The sequence below is a fragment of the Phyllobates terribilis genome, unplaced genomic scaffold, assembly GCF_046119375.1.
Source record: "Phyllobates terribilis strain yellow unplaced genomic scaffold, ASM4611937v1 Scaffold_2__4_contigs__length_985480577, whole genome shotgun sequence".
Classification (NCBI taxonomy): Eukaryota; Metazoa; Chordata; class Amphibia; order Anura; family Dendrobatidae; genus Phyllobates; species Phyllobates terribilis.
Genome location: NW_027362762.1, coordinates 50,059,123 through 50,079,717, shown reverse-complemented (window position 1 = coordinate 50,079,717; position 20,595 = coordinate 50,059,123). Strand labels below are relative to the sequence as shown.

Here is a 20,595-nt window from a genome sequence, read left to right as displayed (position 1 = left end):
AAACCAGCGCGGCGGAGGTCCGGAGAGCCGCAGCGGTAGTAGAACGTTTCTAGTTTTTATTCTAACCCATTCCCAGCTCAGAAGATTCCAGCACGAGGTCAATCTGTCCGCCCGTCAGTCCGCCCGTCCGTCTGTTCATCCGCCTGCCCATCTGTTCGTCTGTCTGTCTGCCCGTCCGTCCGTCTGTCCGGCCGCCCATCTGCTCGTCCGTCCGTCCGCCTGCCCGTCCGTCAGTCTGTCTGTCTGCCCGTCCGTCTGTTCGTCCGCCCGTCTGTCTGCCAGTCCGTCCGTCTGTCCATCCGCCTGCCCGTCCGTTTGTCTGTCCGCTCGTCTGCTTGCCCGTCCGTCCGTGTGTCCGTCCGCCCGTCTGCTCGCCCGTCCGTCAGTCTGTCCGCCCGTCCGTCCGTCAGTCTGTCCGCCCGTCTGCTCGCCCGTCCGTCCGTCCGTCAGTCTGTCCGCCCGTCTGCTCGCCCGTCCGTCCGTCAGTCTGTCCGCCCGTCTGCTCGCCCGTCCGTCCGTCCGCCCGTCTGCTCGCCTGTCCGTCCGTCCGTCAGTCTGTCCGTCCGTCAGTCTGTCCGCCCGTCTGCTCGCCCGTCCGTCCGCCCGTCTGCTCGCCTGTCCGTCCGTCCGTCAGTCTGTCCGCCCGTCTGCTCACCCGTCCGTCCGCCCGTTTATTTTGCTACATTCAAATCGAATCTGAAAAAAAATCAAATTTGTCAGAATGCAAATTATGGGGGAAGAAGTTCGTAGCAAAATTGATTTGTTTAGAATCGATTATCTCATCTCTATTATAAACCGAAAACTGTCGTCTCATCTGGGCAAAGGTGAAAAAAACATGAACATTCCGACCCCGGAATGCAAAAAGGAAAAATGTAAAAAAATTGTTCTGTTCCTACCGGAGGGGTTAAATGACGGAAATGGTTATAGGGTATTTGTCATAGCTGGACGAATGATTCCTATATCAATGGGGCGTACTCTCGCAAAAGATGTTCCGCAGCAGCAGTGACGTTGGGCGTCCATCTTTCCTAATATCAGACATGATAAAAATACCCCCCTTTTTTGAGCCGCTGTGGTGTTATAAATAGGTTGGTGCGGAGACTTGGAGCCTGTGGATTCTCTATCCCCTGCCAGGCTGGGGGCAGCTGCCCAGGAGCAGAGGCTTTCTCCTGTAAGCAGCTGGCACTGGCACCGCCCTCCATGGGCCGGACGAGCAGCACTGTTGTTGTATATTACACTCCAGTATTACAGTCCAGGCAGCAGACAGAGGATCGCCAGCACCGGGCGCAGGTCAGGAGCATGCATGCCATTGTCCCCCCAGCAGCAGACATGTCCAGGTGGTGCAGGGGGTGGTCTCATTATTGGGGGGCTGGGGGCTCATGTGCACAATGAATGCAGACACCCTCTTTGTTCTGCGCTGCCTTGGAGCTGCTTTTGTTGTCGCACCTTTCACCGTTAACCCCTTATTGGCCCATCTTCCTATAGATTGCACTTTCCAAAAAAAAAAAAGCAATCAATGGGGTAAAAGCTCCAGTTTGGGAAGCACGACGCCCCCGCCTGGTAGTGTCCTGTAAGCACAGGATGGAAATGTGGCATCATATCCTTGGGTAGATAAGACTGGATTCCAAGTTCCTTCATTATTCTAAGGTATTTTTAAGGATTTTTCAAGGGGTCGTCACTGAACGTGGGGTTTATAGGTATTAATCGGGGTTGTTTTTATGCGTCTGGTGTATAGAGAGTAATATACATGCCCCATCCCCAGAGCAGCCTATATGGATGTGCAGCATGTAATAAACATACCCCCTTCCCCCGCGCTATGCTCTGCGGGGAGCAAACAGGGTGAATGGAGAGCAGCATTATTCGGACAGCTCAATGATTTTTATGGCAACCTTGTAATACTTTATTTCCCCTGCGGGGGGCGCTGCAGGGTGATTGCACACTTGCTGGATACCCTCTTCTCATCAGTGGAACATCACGTTATCAGATTATGGTTGGGGGACATTTCTCCCACAATGGGGAACTGTCACTCAGCATGGGGCATTTGCACCTAATAAATATCCTCCATAGATGTCCCCCTTAGTTCCTGCCATAAATGTCCCCCATAGTGCCTGCCACAGATGTCCCCATAGTTCCTGCCACAGATGTCCCCATAGTTCCTGCCACAGATGTCCCCATAGTTCCTGCCACAGATGTCCCCATAGTTCCTGCCACAGATGTCCCCATAGTGCTTGCCGCAGATGTCCCCATAGTCCCTGCCGCAGATGTCCCCATAGTCCCTGCCACAGATGTCCTTACAGTCCCTGCCACAAATGTCCCCATAGTCCCTGCCACAGATGTCCCCCTTAGCTCCTGCCACAGATGTCCCCCTTAGCCCCTGCCCCAGATGTCCCCATAGTGCTTGCCGCAGATGTCCCCCTTAGCCCCTGCCACAGATGTCCCCATAGTTCCTGCCACAGATGTCCCCATAGTGCTTGCCACAGATGTCCCCATAGTCCCTGCCACAGATGTCCCCATAGTCCCTGCCACAGATGTCCTTACAGTCCCTGCCACAAATGTCCCCATAGTCCCTGCCACAGATGTCCCCCTTAGCTCCTGCCACAGATGTCCCCCTTAGCCCCTGCCCCAGATGTCCCCATAGTGCTTGCCGCAGATGTCCCCCTTAGCCCCTGCCACAGATGTCCCCATAGTTCCTGCCACAGATGTCCCCCTTAGCCCCTGCCCCAGATGTCCCCATAGTGCTTGCCGCAGATGTCCCCATAGTCCCTGCCTCAGATTTCCCATAGTTCCTGCCACAGATGTCCCCCTTAGTCCCTGCCACAGATGTCCCCCTTAGTCCCTGCCACAGATGTCCCCATAGTGCTTGCTGCAGATGTCCTCATAGTGCTTGCCGCAGATGTCCCCATAGTCCCTGCCACAGATGTCCCCATAGTCCCTGCCACAGATTCCCCATAGTCCCTGCCACAGATGTCCCCATAGTCCCTGCCACAGATGTCCTCACAGTCCCTGCCACAAATGTCCCCTTAGCCCCTGCCACAGATGTCCCCCATAGCCCCTGCCACAGATGTCCCCCATAGTCCCTGCCACAGATGTCCCCATAGTCCCTGCCGCAGAAGTCCCCATAGTCCCTGCCGCAGAAGTCCCCATAGTCCCTGCCACAGATGTCCCCATAGTCCCTGCCACAGATGTCCCCATAGCCCCTGCCACAGATGTCCCCATAGCCCCTGCCACAGATGTCCCCATAGTCCCTGCCGCAGATGTCCCCCTTAGTCCCTGCCACAGATGTCCCCTTAGTCCCTGACACAGATGTTCCCATAGTCCCTGACACAGATGTCACCATAGTCCCTGCCACAGATGGGCCCATAATCCCTGCCACAGATATCCCCCTTAGTCCCTGCCACTGATGTCCCAATAGTTCCTTCCACAGATGTTCCTATAGTCCCTGCCACAGATATCCCCCTTAGTCCCTGCCACAGATGTCCCCATAGTTCCTTCCACAGATGTTCCTATAGTCCATGCCACAGATGTCCCCCTCAGTCCCTGCCACAGATGTCCCCATAGTGCCTTCCACAGATGTTCCTATAGTCCCTGCTACAGATGTCCTCATAGTCCCTGCGATAGATGTCCCCCTAGTCCTTAGTCCCTGCCACAGATGTCCGCTTTGTTCCTTCCACAGATGTCCCCATAGTCCCTGTCACAGATGTCCCCATAGTCCTTAGTCCCTGCCACAGATTTCCCCATAGTCCTTAGTCCCTGCTACAGATGTCCGCTTTGTTTCTTCCACAGATGTCCCCATAGTCCCTGTCACAGATGTCCCCATAGTCCTTAGTCCCTGCCACAGATTTCCCCATAGTCCTTAGTCCCTGCCACAGATGTCCGCTTTGTTCCTTCCACAGATGTCCCCATAGTCCCTGTCACAGATGTCCCCATAGTCCTTAGTCCCTGTCACAGATGTCCCCATAGTCCCTGTCACAGATGTCCCCATAGTCCTTAGTCCCTGCCACAGATTTCCCCATAGTCCTTAGTCCCTGCCACAGATGTCCGCTTTGTTCCTTCCACAGATGTCCCCATAGTCCTTAGTCCCTGTCACAGATGTCCCCATAGTCCCTGTCACAGATGTCCCCATAGCCCTTAGTCCCTGCCACAGATTTCACCATAGTCCTTAGTCCCTGTCACAGATGTCCCCATAGTCCCTGTCACAGATGTCCCCATAGTCCTTAGTCCCTGCCACAGATGGGGGGAACTTGTTCTAGTAGTCATTGGGGAGTGATCGTACATTACTCACCTCTAGGCCATCAGAATATAATCCATTGTTTAAATCAGTTTTTTTTTATGTTGAATATATTTTTTAAAAATATATTTTTTTTTTTACTTTTTCCTATCACGATCTATACAAAACGAAATCTTGCAACTTTCACACTGGCCACTAGGCCTAATTATTCCTACTTCCTGTTCTTCACATAGAGATTATCACCAATAGACGGACGCTATTTGCTTGTATACATGCTCTAATCTGGGAAAAGATCACTGTACAGGAGGAGGAGGTGAGCTGTGACATCACCTATTGTGCATTGTGGATCCTGTGTTATCTACTGTATATAGAAGTGTTATCAGTCATTGTACAGGAGGAGGAGGAGGTGAGCTGTGATATCACCTATTGTGAATGGTGGATCCTGTGTTACCTACTGTATATAGAGGTGTTATCAGTCATTGTACAGGAGGAGGAGGAGGTGAGCTGTGATATCACCTATTGTGAATGGTGGATCCTGTGTTATCTACTGTATATAGCGGTGTTATCAGTCATTGTACAAGACGGGGGGGAGGTGAGCTGTGATATCACCTATTGTGAACGGTGGATCCTTTGTTATCATCTGTACATGAAGGTGTTACCTATTATTGTAATCCTGTCTGTGATGATAATGAGACTGCTGACAAGTCATTTGCACAGACCAGGAAATGTCAGTTTAGTATTAAGCATAGTGGTGAGTGTGAAAAATGCAAAACTTCTGATTCTTTTTATATGTAAATAGTGTTATAAAAAAAATATATCTAACATAAAAACCTGGTATAAACAATAGCTTATTTCCAGCTGACACATTCACTATAAGAGCAAGTGGAAGCTGATGTAGGCCCAATGATTCATGACACTTCAGTTAGCCCTGAGACACAGAACGTGGAGGACGTTTTTGCATTCTGCACCATTGAGGCGGTTGCCGCCCTAGGCACAGATACGTCATGGGCACAGAGTCGATGTGCCACTGTAATTTCACCAATTTTCTGACCTATTTTCAATGGAAAAAAATAGCAATCGTCCGCTATCGTCACCACTTTATCCAAGTTTTAGTTTGTGTCTTGTAAATATTTGTCACCACGTTTTATCTTAGCCTGGTGAGGCCTGGCGTGGGTCAGTAGTGTCAGCGCGTTCCTAACAGACATACAGCTGGTACGTCACAGTTCATATAAGCCGCATAAAGCATATATTCATAATATAACCTTACAATGCTAAAATTATACCGCCAAACATGGGTCATATAGTCATACTAAAATAATAATGTTCATATGTCTTCAAAACAATGTCATATAATGCTAAAATAATCCTGCTATAAAATGCTAAATACCGCAATGTAGTGCTAAAAAAATACCACACGTACAATGGCATTAACACAGGGAGATACAGTGGTCAAATAATACTGCCATAAGATGCTAAATAGCACTATGCAAGGCTCAAAGATATCACACAAACAACATCAACAAATAACACCGCCATATAAATAGCTAAATACCGCTATACGATACTCAAAAAATATCATTTCAACAAAACAAGTACACATAGTGCTAGAATGATATTGCCATTTTTATTTAGCTTACTCACGTATATAGCGCCATTATATTCCATAGCGCTTCACAGACATCACCATCACTGTCCCCATTGGGGCTCACAATCTACATTCCCTATCAGTATGTCTTTGGAGTGTGGGAGGAAATCGGAGAACCTGGAGGAAACCCACGCAATCATGGGGAGAACATCCAAACTCCTTGCTGATGTTGTCCTTGGTGGGATTTGAACCCAGGGCCCCAGCGCTGCAAGGCTGTAGTGCTAACCACTGAGACACCGTGCTTCACATTAAGGGCTAAATACTGCTATACAATGCTCAAATATCAGTTCCATAAAACATCTGCTTGCTTTCACCAAAATGTATCCATATATACTGTATATCCATATATTTAATGGTAGCAATAATACTGCCAAACATGCACATAAAGTACTTACATGCCTGCACATACGGTACACACTCACCACATACAGGCAAACAAACTCCCATTTGCACCCGTATACATTCAGGCACTTGCTACATACATGCACTTGTATACAGGCACGATCACTATCTACATTCATACACATGCTCACATTTATCCACACCCACTACATACACACACTCACAACAGACCCACTGTGGCAACAAGGGAGCGAGCAGCTTGTACAAGGGGACACTGGCCATTCTTAATGGAGTCAGGATCCTGTGCATACATGCCGGGACAGTGTATAGTGGCAGTATTATACTTTTCAAGCTGGAACGGCCTACCCTCACTTTCTGTAAAGAGACAATGGCCTCCCCCTACTTCCTGTAGAAAGACAAAAATCAGCCCCCACTTTCTGTAGTGAGAGAAAAGCCCACCCCCACTTCCGGTAGAGCAATAAATACCTGCCCCCACTTCCTGTTCTGAGACAAAATCGCACCACCATTTCCTGTTCTGAGACAAAGTCCCGCTACCACTTCCTGTTTTGAGACAAAGTCCTGCTACTACTTCCTGTAGAAAGATAAAGACACGCCCCAACTTCCTTAAGAGATATAAAGACCCATCCCCACTTCCTATCGATAAAGTCCCGTCTCCACTTCCTATCAAGAGACAAAGTCGCGTCCCCACTTCCTTTATAGAGATAAAGACCTGCCCCCACTTCCTGTTCTGAGACAAAGTCGCATCACCATTTCGTGTTCTGAGACAAAGTCCCGCCACTACTTTCTTTGCTAAAATAAAATCCTGCTACCTCTTCCTGTTCTGAGACAAAGTCCTGCTACTACTACCTGTAGAAAGATAAAGACACACCCCAACTTCCTGTAGAGATATAAAGACACATCCCCACTTCCTATCGATAGATAAAGTCCCGTCTCCACTTCCTATCAAGAGACAAAGTCGCGTCCCTACTTCCTTTATAGAGATAAAGACCTGACCCCACTTCCTGTACTGAGACTAAGCCCTGCATCCACTTCCTGTAGAGAGATAAAGACACGCCGCCACTTACATTAGAAAGATAAAGACCCGCCCCCACTTACTGTATGGAAACAAAGTTCAGCACCCACTTCCTGTAGACAGATAAAGACTCGCCTCCGCTTCTTGTAGAGAGATAAAGACTCGCCTCCACTTCCTGTAGACAGATAAAGAATCGCCTCCACTTCCTGTAGTGCGATAAAGACTCGCCTCCACTTCCTATAGAGAGATAAAGACCCGCCTCCACTTCCTGTAGAAAGATAAAGACCCGCCTCCACTTCCTGTAGAAAGATAAAGACCCGCCTCCACTTCCTGTAGACAGATAAAGACTCGCCTCCACTTCCTGTAGACAGATAAAGACTCGCCTCCACTTCCTGTAGAGAGATAAAGACCCGTCCCCACTTCCTATAGAGAGACAAAGACCCGTCCCCACTTCCTGTAGAAAGATAAAGACCCATCCCCACTTCCTGTAGAAAGATAAAGACCTGCCTCCACTTCCTGTAGAGCGATAAAGACCCGCCTCCACTTCCTGTAGACAGATAAAGAATCGCCTCCACTTCCTATAGAGACAAAGACCCGTCCCCACTTCCTGAAGAGAGATAAAGACCTGCCTCCATTTCCTGTAGAGCGATAAAGACCCGCCTCCACTTCCTGTAGAGCGATAAAGACTCGCCTCCTCTTCCTGTAGACAGAAGATAAAGACTCGCCTCCTCTTCCTGTAGACAGGAGATAAAGACTCGCCTCCACTCCCTGTAGAGAGACAAAGACCCGTTGCCACTTCCTGTAGAGAGATAAAGACCCGCCTCCACTTCCTGTAGAGAGATAAAGACCCGTCCCCACTTCCTGTTGAGAGATAAAGACCCGTCCCCACTTCCTGTAGAGAGTCAAAGACCTGCCTCCACTTCCTGTAGAGAGATAAAGACCTGCCTCCACTTCCTGTAGAGAGATAAAGACCCGTCCCCACTTCCTGTAGAGAGACAAAGACCTGCCTCCACTTCCTGTAGAGAGATAAAGACCTGCCTCCACTTCCTGTAGACAGAAGATAAAGACTTGCCTCCACTCCCTGTAGAGAGACAAAGACCCGTCGCCACTTCCTGTAGAGAGATAAAGACCCGCCCCCATTTCCTGTAGAGAGATAAAGACCCGCCCCCACTTCCTGTAGAGAGATAAAGACCCGCCCCCATTTCCTGTAGAGAGATAAAGACTCGCCTCCACTTCCTGTAGAGAGATAAAGACCCGCCCCCACTTCCTGTAGAGAGACAAAGACCCACCCCCACTTCCTGTAGAGAGATAAAGACTCGCCTCCACTTCCTGCAGAGAGATAAAGACCCGCCCCCACTTCCTGTAGAGAGATAAAGACCCGCCCCCACTTCCTGTAGTTTGTATCAGGGTCTCAGTGGCAGTAGTCATACTAAAAAGAAAATAAGAAGGTATTTTTTTTAATCTCCTGATGTGGTTATTCCTCTTTCCCCAATCTGAAAGACAATGGGGAATGGTTTCAGTAAGACGCTATCATTAGAAGATAGAAGCCCAAAAAGGAAGGAGGAGATTCGGACGCTTATTCAGAACCACAAACCTCTGATTAGATCCTTTTCTGCACAATTGTCCAAATCGGCGGGAAAGGCCAAGAGGTGATGTCGAGGAAAAGAAGGATCAGACATGTATGTTATTAACATGCCCTATCCTTCTGATTTCGGAGGAGATAAGTGGCTGCCAAAATTATCTGCAAGCAGCTTACTCCTTTGTCCACACTGAAAATCCGTAAGAAGAAAGAACCAATTTATGTTCTGATAAATGTACTAGAACCTGGATGAAGTTGGATCAAGATCAATCAGGACACATTCTAGAAGCTATAGACGAGAATAAAGATACACATCATTGGCCTCATGTAAAGGCGATCCTTAGATGTGTCCTCAGATCCGAGGTGTCCTCAGATCCAGTACCAAACTAAATAGACCTCCAACATTACATCTACGACCCAATTCCAACATCTTTGATGAATAAAGAATTCTATATCTTATCAAAACTAAACCAGTGATACCTCTGATGACCATTTTAAGGGACCATTTTAAGGGACCTTTAGATGGGGTTCTCCACTGTTGAAAACCCCATAAAGTCTCCTGGTCTAATACTCTAGAGGAGCCATTCCGCACATCTCTGTTCCAAAATTGCCAATTGGGCCTCTTCCTGACATCGCATCTTCAAACTAGAAAACTAAAAAAGCCATGTTCCCAAAACTACAAATGAGGAGTTTGTGATAACGAGAATGAGTATGGCATCTGGAACCTTCACTGATCCCGAAGAATAGACAGTTACAATCCCAATAATGGAAGTATATCTCATAAGTCCAGTGGAGGATAAGTTCTCCATTAATGATAAGGACCTTTTGGAATCGATGGAGGTCCAGGACCCATTAACACCTGACATTCGTAAAGACTAAACAGTAGGTAGATCAGTAGGAGATAATTTGGGTCGTAATGGTCTAGGATGACATTGAGAGCCCTTAGAGAACTGGATAGGACCTTTTTTGGGGGACCATAGGTAGTCAGTCAATCCGGGAATCTGGTAGACCGTCTAAAAGTGAAGTCAATTGATCATGACAGAACATTAAGAGCATTGGTGAATAATACATTAATCTTTTGTCCAATATATTAGCCAAAAAATCAACATGTTCATCTATTTTCTTTCTTTTCTTTTGGTCCGTTCATCGTTTTTGGTTCTGCTTTATGTTGGCTCGTTGGCATTTAGGGTCTCAGATATCATACCCTGGGATCTCCTTTTCTTTATAGTGAATAATGCAAGAACTATTCATCTGTTTATGTATTTGGTGAATTATTTGCTTTCTAATTATGACCATAATGAGTACCGTACTTTCCAATGAGTCTCCTGGCACGGTGAGATTTCCAGAGAAAGTCCCAGAGGTCTTATTGTGTCCAGGAAGCAGATCTCCCTTCTGAGCTGTCTCTTACGACGTCCCTTTAAGTTAGGAATTGGTGAATCCGTCATGTAATCATAATTAACCCAATAATTGTTCCTGACATTGTATCTTCAAACTGGACACCAAAAAGCCATGTTCTCAAAGTATAGTAGCTCCTGATGTGTCAGTGGTGACTTGAGACAGACTTAAAATTTGCCCTTTCCTCTTCCAAACCTGCCAATGGCAGAAGAAATAGCAAATGGAACCAAAGGTCCTTGGGCGATGGGGGGGTACAGATGTAGCAGTCAGGGCAGACAGAGGTGTTGAAATCCCTGGACCCGGGGGTGACTTCAAACTCTACATCTGTCAGAATTCCTGTTGTCCACTATTGGCTGCTATTGTTCACCTTAATAATCGTGCTGCAATCCCACTCCTTACCACTGGAGGCTGCTGTTGTGTTCTGGAGCTGGAACGCAACGTTTTCTTCCCTGCCATTTGATGTGCCTGATCTGAACGGAGTTCCGTGCTACCAACTGATTCTGACTGGTAAGCTAACTTTTTCTTAAATCATTGGCTGCTAATGTTCATCTTAATAATTGTGCTGCAATCCCACTTCGTACCATTGGAGGCTGCTGTTGTGTTCTGCAATTGCCCTTTACTAAGATGGCAGATTCTGAACCTGTGGGATCCATCTTGTTTCCTGTTTGGGCCTACTTAAAGCTGCATGGATCTCTCTCTCACTTATTTCTTGAGTGTTGTCTCTAGCCGTTAGCCTAGTTATAATCTCCAGCTCCTGAACATTCTTACCCAGACTGTTCTCAGCTATCTACAGATTGTTTCCTACAACTCCTTTTGCTAACTCCAAGAACTTCTACTACGACTTGCTGTTCCTGCTCGTGCTCCTTCGGCCACTGGTTTCCAGCAGTTCTACGCCAGTGTCGTAACAGGATACTTAAGCCTTCATCATGGATGACACAGAGAGAAATTTGGAGTTTCGTGTGACTAAGATGGAACTGTTTGCTTACCAACATCTATGCAGATATGCAAACACTAAAAACAAAATACACGGCACTTGAAACTCGGACATCTCATGACTTTCAAAATTTTGGACAAGTTACACAGGATCTACAGAATATTGTGCAAGATCTAAGCAATAAGATTGCACTGCAGTCTGAACAGATCCTTCAGTTACAAAATCAACATATTGCTCCGGCCCCTCCACCCACCCTTTCACTCCCACCTTTCAGGTTTGGTGGAGACTTTGACAAATTTCGTGGATTCATCAACCAGTGCAGATTGTACTTTGGTGCACACCATGCTCACTTCCATACTGACAGATCAGAAGTATTGTGTATCATTATGCTACTGACACATAATGCTTTGGCTTGGGCCAGCCCCCTTATCGAAACTCATAATGATCGACTTAATGATCTGGAGGCTTTCCTAGCAGCCATGAGCCAGGTGCTTGATGACCCTAATCGTTGTGCAACAGCTTCAGCTACACTGATGGCGCTATGCCAGGATAAATGCTCTGTTGCAGAGTACGCCACAGAATTCAGAAAGTGGGTGATTGATACCGAATGGAATAATGCTGCAAAATTATCTTTTTTTAAAAACGCTCCAGTGCACTCAAAGATGAACTAGCCTGGGCCGATGATCCCACAAATTTTGATGACTTCATTCACCATTGTATTCGTATAGACAACCGATTATCAGAGAGAAGATTGGAAAAGTGGAATTCACACTGGTTCCGCAACAGTAATCGTTATTCACCTGCTTCAACCACCAGTCCAGAGACTTTGAGGTAAAGAGTCCTCACGTATCTGAAGTTGAATCCATACAGGTCGACAGTCTGTTAAAACGTGAAAGTGCTGAGAGAAAAGAACGGAGACTCCTGGAAAATCAGTGTTTTTATTGTGGCAAGACTCACCACTTTCTCGTCAGTGGCAGTGGTAGGAGACCCCAACTTTACCGACGAAGAATCAGTCTTGTCTGAACCAGCGCCTCCAGTGAATTCCGTCATCCATTCAATTTCCTTTATTGCACCCAACATTAAAAAAGAAAACAAGGACTCTCATTGCTTCATTCCTATCAAGTTTCAAGTTGATTCTCAATGGATTTCCACATCTGCCACGGTTGATTCAGGAGCAAACTGAAATTTTATGGACATCTCTTTCGCAAAGGAACATGGGGTAAAATTCAAAACAGGCTTTCATCTATTATCATGGAAAGTGTTGATGGATCTCCACTAAATTCGGGACCAGTGAATCAAGAGACTGAACCCCTAGAGATAGTTATGGAACCTAATCACCATGAGGTTTTATCCTTCCTACTAATCTCATCTCCACATTTTCCAATAATACTGCGGTTGCCATGGCTACAGATTCAAAATCCCACAATCAATTGGGGAACCAAAGAAGTGTCTTTTCCATATACTGTACACTCCCCACAGGCTTCACCAAATAAAGAAGTTGTAAAGGATCCTGAACAATCTTCTAAACTACCATCTATATGTAAGGAATTTGCTGATGTAGGTGACAAGAAAAATGCAGACAAACTCCCTCATCATCGGCTGTATGATTGTCCAATTGATCTATTACCTGGAGCAGCAATACCCTTTGGAAGCATTTACCCACTGGCAGAGCAGGAATAAAAAACACTCAAGCAATACATTGATGAAAATGTAGCTAAAGGGTTTATTCGTCCATCTTTATCACCAGCAGCAGGTGCGCCTATATTTTTTGTTAAAAAGAAAGATGGTTCCTTAAGACCCTGCGTTGATTACAGAGAATTGTATAAAATTGCTGTAAAGAATCGTTACCCTCTGCCTTTGATCGTTGAATTGATGGACAGAGTTCATCATGCAAAGTTGTTCACAAAACTGGATCTTTGAGGGGCATATAACTTGGTTCGTGTTAGGTGATGAATGGAAAACGGCATTCAGATCACGTTATGGACACTATGAGTACTTAGTCATGTCGATGGACTGTGCAATGCTCCTGCAACGTTTCAGCATTTCGTTACTGACATTTTCAGAGACTTGCTTAATCGATTTGTAGTCATTTATCTAGATGATATACTAATCTTTTCTAATTCTGTAGAACAACATCAGAATCATATGAAAATTGTGCTAGAGCTTCTAAGAACCCACCATCTCTGTATTAAGCTGGAAAAATGTGAGTTCCATCAAACAGAGATCCAGGGCTATATAATCTCTACTCAAGGATTGCAAATGAACTCTAGCAAGATTCAAGCTATCACTGAGTGGCCAACGTCAAAAAACGTGAAAGACGTCCAACGATTTGTGGGCTTTGCCAATTTTTACAGACATTTCGTTAAGAATTTTTCATGCATAATTGCACCAATCACCGAATTAACAAAGAAAGGCATATTGTCTGTTTGGTCTCCTCAAGCACAAGATGCTTTTTCTTGCCCGAAGATGAAGTTCACCACAGCTCCTATACTAATTCATCCCAATCCTGAACATGCCTTTATTTTAGACGTGGATGCTTCAGACAGTGCAGTAGGGGCTATTCTATCACAAAGAACAGGAACAAAAGATTTGCTACATCCTTGTGCTTATTTCTCCAGAAGTTTGACCGTGTCAGAGAAGAATTATGATATGGGAAACAAAGAGCTCTTAGCTCTCATTGCTGCTTTCAAGGAATGGAGACATCATGTAGAAGGAGCAGCTCAACAAATTGTTGTTCTAACTGACCCTTGTAATCTTGAATTTATCAGGTCTGCCAAATGTTTGTCCCCCCGCCAGGCTCGATGGAGTCTCTTTCTTAACCGATTCAACTTTGTTATCTCTTATAGACCTGGCTCTCGTAATGGTAAGGCTGATGCTTTATCTAGGATCTTCTCCAAAGCTCCTTCTACAGCAGCACCACCAACAACTATTCTGCCTGAGTCCAACTTCCAGGGGGTGATCCATAACACAGACTTGCCGGAAGATATACGGGAAGCATACGAGACACACCCAATTCTTCTGCATCCACTTACCTTTGAAAATAAAGTATGGACTCATAATCATTGCATCTATGTTCCAGAAACTGTGAGACTTAAAGTATTAAAACTAATCCATGACTCCAAGTTGGCAGGACACAAAGGAACTTAAAAAACATAAGAATATCTGTCTCGTTTCTTTTGGTGGCCCAATTGCCAAAAAGATGTTAAACAATATGTATCTTCACCAATGGGATTATTGGAGCCTCTGAAAATTCCATCTCGTCCTTGGGGCTCTATATCTATGGACTTTATTGTGGAACTACCAGTTTCAAAGGGAAAGAGTTCAATCCTAGTAGTGGTGGACCGACTCACCATAGCAGCACATTTTGTCCTCTGCACTGGTTTACCATCTGAAAAAGAGGCTGCTGATCTTGTAATTCAAAATGTGTTTCGTCTTCATGGGGTTCCAGACGAAGCCGTCTCTGATCTTGGAAAACAATTTACATTGAGATTCTGGAAAAAATTTTGTGCAGCATTGGACATTGATGTCCGCTTATCTTCTGCATTCCATCCCCAATCAAATGGTCAGACTGAATGCACAAACCAAACCTTAGAACAATATCTCAGATGCTACATTTGTCATCTCCAGGATAACTGGGTGGATTTTGTTCCTATGGCAGATTTTTCATACAATTTTCAAAATGCTTCGACCAAACAAACACCATTCTTTGCAAATTCTGGGTATCATCCAAGCATCCTTCCTAATTTTCCAAGAGAAACACCTATCCCTGCTGTCACCGACAGAATACAATTGTTATGATCTGCTACAGGGACTAAGGAAAGACAGGAGAACTGTCCCTACAATAGAACTAAACTAGATCCCTACGATGTAACGGGGAACCTGATCCTGCGATCAGACCCGCTAAAGTCCTCGGCTAGTCTGAACGAAGACCTATAGATGTGAGGGAGGGATCCCTACAAGAACTAGGGACTGGGATAAGTTGGACACCTCCTAGCAGAAATAGTAGCAGTCAAAGACAAACACACAACAAAAAGCATAGAGGTCAGAAGACCTAGCAAAACTAACAGAGAACGGCAACAGAGCACCAAGCTAGCTCAAGAGTAGTAAATACAATGAAGTCCAGCAAGACCAGGAGGGCGGAGCCGGATTAAATAGGCAAAAATGGTCATGTGACCAGCAAACTGAAAAAAACCTAACAGGAGAGTTCTAACAGTACCCCCTCTTCTAAGAGGATCCTCTGGGCCCAGGCTTACCAGGAAACCTCCTGTGAAACGCTCTGACAAGTCTGGAAGCAGAAACATCATCCGCCCTCACCCATGAGTTATCCTCAGGTCCGAAACCCTTCCAAGCGACGAGATACTGCAAACTCCCTCTATACCGTCTAGAATTTAGGATGCGGGAAATTTCATATTCCCCGTCCTCCACCACCGGAGGAACAGTGGCAGAGGCGTCACCATCAGACACATCAGCTTTTTTCAACAGAGAAACATGAAACACCGGGTTAATCTTCCAGGACGTAGGAACCTCCAACCTAACAGCAGATTGGTTAACTACCTGAAGCACCTTAAAGGGCCCTACGAACTTGGGACCCAATTTTTTAGAAGGAATCCTCAATCGCAGATTCTTAGAGGACAACCAAACCATGTCACCAACAGCAAACAAAACCTCTTGCCGTTTCCTATCAAAGTACCTCTTAGATTTTTTGTTAGCCTCCTGAAGATTACCACGCACATCCGTCCAAACTCTCTCCAAATCACCGGAAAAACTCTCCTCCTCAGGCACAGCCGAAACCAATTTGGAGAATGACCCAAAAGACGGATGTCTCCCAGAACAACAAAAAAAAGGCGAACACCCAGCAGAAGAGGATGTATGGTTGTTAAGAGCAAATTCAGCAAGTGGCAGAAACTCAGACCACCCCTCTTGATTGTCTGCCACAAAACAACGCAAGAACTGCTCAACATCCTGGTTCTTCCTTTGTGTCTGGCCATTAGACTCAGGATGATATCCAGATGAAAACGACAAATGAACTCCCAACCTGTCACAAAAGGCACGCCAAAAACGAGCCACGAACTGAGGTCCCCTATCAGAAACAATGTCAGTAGGAACACCATGTAGTCTGACAATTTCCTTGACAAAGGCCTTAGCGAGTGTCTTAGCGCAAGGCAGTTTGATGAAGGGAACCAAGTGACACATCTTGCTAAAACGGTCCACGACCACCCAGATGACCGTGAAACCTTCAGAGGGGGGGAGGTCAGTAATAAAGTCCATAGCCAGATGTGTCCAAGGTGCACTAGGAACCTCCAGAGGGCAAAGCAACCCCGCAGCAGGAGCATGCGAAGACTTGGATCTAGCACACACAGTACATTGGCGCACCCACTTAATGACTTCCTTCTGCCATCCAGGCCACCAAAAACTGCGACCCACAAGTCTCTTGGTCTCAGAGATTCCGGGATGACCTGCCAACCGAGACTCATGACACTCAACAAACAAATCTCTCCTAAAGGTCCTAGGCACAAACAACCTCCCATGAGGAGTGTTAGATGGGGCATTCTCCTGTGCTTTAAGAATCTCATCCTCCAAAACGGAGTCCAAAGCAGCTATCACAACACCTTCTTGTAAAATGCTCTCCTCCTCCTCAGCACTGACCATGGGAGAAAAGCTGCGAGACAAAGCATCCGCTTTAACATTCTTGGTACCCGGGATGTAAGTAACGGAAAAATTAAACCGCGAGAAAAAAAGTGCCCACCTATCCTGACGGGCATTCAAGCGCTTGGCAGCATCAAGATAGATCAGATTTTTATGATCAGTGAAAACCTGAATGGGAAATTCAGCACCTTCCAAGAGATGACGCCAGTGTTCAAATGCGAGTTTAATCACCAGCAATTCCTGATTACCAATATCGTAATTAAGTTCAGTCTCAGAAAATTTTTTTGAAAAAAAGGCACAGGGATGTACTCCATCCTTGTTTTCCTGAGACAACACCGCACCGACCCCCACCGAAGAAGCATCAACCTCAACCAAAAACGGCTTAGTCACATCAGGCTGCATAAGGATGGGAGCAGAGGTGAACCTCTCCTTGAGATACACAAAAGCTTCAATGGCCTCAGAAGACCACTGAACCGCATCAGCACCTTTCCTGGTGAGATCTGTCAGTGGTTTGACAATAATAGAAAAAAAATTTATGAATTTTCTGTAATAATTGGCGAAACCCAAAAACCTCTGTATCGATTTCAAACCAATAGGCCTAGGCCATTCCTGCACAGCCTGAACCTTAACCGGATCCATCTCAAAACCTTCGCTGGAGATAATGTAGCCCAAAAAACTAATTCTCTGTACAGCGAACTCACATTTCTCCAGCTTAGCAAAAAGCGAATTGTCCATTAATAATTGTAATACCTCACGTACGCTCCGCCAATGAGACTCCAGATCAGGCGAATAAATCAAAATGTCATCCAAATACACAACCACATTTTTGCCGATCAAAGGTCTCAGGATGTCATTAATAAGGTTCTGAAAAAATGCTGGAGCATTAGTAAGACCAAAAGGCATCACCAGATTCTCAAAATGACCCACAGGAGTGTTAAAAGCAGTCTTCCATTCATCACCCTCCTTCATGCGCAACAGATTGTATGCCCCCCGGAGATCAATTTTAGAGAGCCACTTGGCCCCCACTAACTGGTTAAACAGATCAGGAATCAATGGCAGTGGGTAAGGATTGTGTACAGTAATTTTATTAATCTCGCGAAAGTCCAAACAAGGACGTAAACCGCCATCTTTTTTTTTTACAAAAAAAAATCCAACCGCCACAGGAGACTTAGAGGGCCTAATGTGACCGGCGGCCAAGCTTGTCTGTATGTATTCCTCCAAAGCCTTTCTCTCAGGAATAGTAAGATTAAATAAACGACTTTTAGGAAGAGTCGCTCCAGGGACAAATTCAATGGTACAATCATAGTCTCTATGGGGAGGCAAAATTTGTGACTCCTCCTCAGAAAAAACTCTCCAAAAATCCTGAATAGGTACAGGCAATTCCCCTTTATCCACAGCAGCAATACGTCCGTTACAACACTTGTCATAACACTTAGGGCTCCAGGACTTAATTTCATTGGTAGACCAATCCAGTACAGGATTGTGAAATTTTAACCAGGGCAACCCCAATATTACTGGAGAAGGCAAATTATCCAATACCACCAAATCCAAATTTTCTTGGTGAATACCATTAATAGTGAGGGGAAATTCACAGACCTTGTGAGTAACACTCTTCAAGGGAGAGCCATCGACAGAAACCACAGCAATAGGGGATGACAAAGTTTTAGGTTCTAATCTAAGTTTTTCCAAGAATCCCCCATCAATCACATTCAGAGTAGATCCACAATCCACAAATACCCGAAATTCAATTAATTCATCCTGAGCAGCAGTAGTGGCAGATAGGAATACTCCCTTAGAATTTAAACAGGCAATACGGGCATAACTGACCATTTTTTTTTCTTTCTTCAAACGAAGCACACAGTTCTTAATAAAATGACCAGAATTTCCGCAATAGAAGCACAAGCCTTCAGAAAGCCTGCGATCTTTTTCCTGAGAGCGGGGTGGCATCGCCCCAATCTCCATCGGCTCTCCATTGTCAGCACAGACCCTCTCAAGACTCGGAGCTGACATAGCAGAGGATTTGCTCTCATTAACCCTTGCACGCAGTCTCCTGTCCACCCGTATAGCTAATTGCATAGCCTCCTGCAAGTTTCCAGGTGTGGGATAAGCAATCAGTAAATCCTTAACCCTTTCACCTAGCCCTGCAAGAAACAAGCTTTTCAAAGCTGAATCGTTCCACCCCACCTGGGCAGACCACCGACGGAAGTGAGAACAATATTTTTCCACATTACCTGATCCCTGCCTCAAACGTCTCAATTCAGACTCAGCAGATGAGACACGATCAGGATCATCATACAACAAACCCAAAGCAGAAAAAAAACTATCCACTGATCTAAAGCATGGATCACTAGGTTGGAGAGAGAAGGCCCATCCCTGAGGATCTTTGCGCAAAAGTGACATTATGAACCCTATGCGCTGTGATTCATCACCAGAGGATCCGGGTCTCAAACGAAAATACAATAAGCAAGCATTTTTAAAAGAAAAAAAATCTTGTTGTTCGCCAAAAAATAAATCAGGCAGACGTACCTTTGGTTCCACAAAATGTGCTCCAGAACAGCTACTCACGTGTTGTTGGAGCTTGGCCACCTCCAGAGAGAGTCCCTGCAAGCGTTGAGCCAAATCTTGAACCGAGACCATGATGGAAAACTGGAGGTCTTTCCTTAGAGAAAATTTTTTTTTTCTTTTAGGGCTGGACTTACTGTTATGATCTGCTACAGGGACTAAGGAAAGACAGGAGAACTGTCCCTACAATAGAACTAAACTAGATCCCTACGATGTAACGGGGAACCTGATCCTGCGATCAGACCCGCTAAAGTCCTCTGCTAGTCTGAACGAAGACCTATAGATGTGAGGGAGGGATCCCTACAAGAACTAGGGACTGGGATAAGTTGGACACCTCCTAGCAGAAATAGTAGCAGTCAAAGACAAACACACAACAAAAAGCATAGAGGTCAGAAGACCTAGCAAAACTAACAGAGAACGGCAACAGAGCACCAAGCTAGCTCAAGAGTAGTAAATACAATGAAGTCCAGCAAGACCAGGAGGGCGGAGCCGGATTAAATAGGCAAAAATGGTCATGTGACCAGCAAACTAAAAAAAACCTAACAGGAGAGTTCTAACAACAATCCCTGCAAACAGAATCTGGAAATACTAAAAGAATTGCCCAGGAGAAATATAAGGAAGCAGCAGATACATTTTGCAGACCTTCTCCAAGCTTCCAAGTGGGTGATGAAGTATGGCTTTCCACCAAGAATTTGAAACTCCAGATACAATCACTAAAACTGGGTCAAAAATGTATTGGTCCATTTAAAAAAATTGGACAAGTTAGCTCAGTAGCTTTTCGCTTTCAAACACCCTGAACAATGAAGATACATCCAGTGTTCCATGCCTCCATATTAAAGCCATTTGTTCCAAATCCTTTTCCAGGGTGTCGTCTGCCTCCTCCTGATCCTATTGAAGTGGAAGGGCAAGAACATTACACAGTTGAAAAAGTCCTGGATTCCAGAATATTCAGAAACAAGTTGCAGTACTTAATAAAGTGGCAAGGGTACGACCCTGAAGATAACTCCTGGGAGCCTGTAGAAAATCTCAGTGCTCCTCAGCTACTTAAAGAGTTTCACCAAAAATACCCACATAAACAAAGGCAAGCATCGTCCAGAGGCCGCTGTTGACAGGGGGGAGTAATGTCAGAGTTACTGTTATCTTTCTACAGTTTGACCACTTTGGCTGCTATTGTTCACCTTAATAATTGTGCTGCAATCCCACTCCTTACCATTGGAGGCTGCTGTTGTGTTCT

At 45.6% G+C, this 20,595-nt stretch overlaps 1 protein-coding gene across 3 annotated transcripts in view; it reads left to right on the top strand.

Annotated features, from left to right (window-relative positions):
• GDPD4 (glycerophosphodiester phosphodiesterase domain containing 4) overlaps nt 1–20,595 on the top strand; it is a 105,881-nt gene that overhangs the window by 11,448 nt on the left and 73,838 nt on the right. The window contains exon 1 of one of the 3 annotated variants that reach the window (XM_073661653.1): nt 1,120–1,287. The exons of 1 other annotated variant lie outside the window; for it this stretch is intronic. The gene's annotated coding sequence lies outside the window, so the exon portion shown is untranslated. Of the gene's footprint in view, nt 1–1,119; nt 1,288–1,407; nt 1,645–20,595 lie in introns of those variants that run through there. One more of the 3 variants, XM_073661665.1, reaches the window with a different exon arrangement.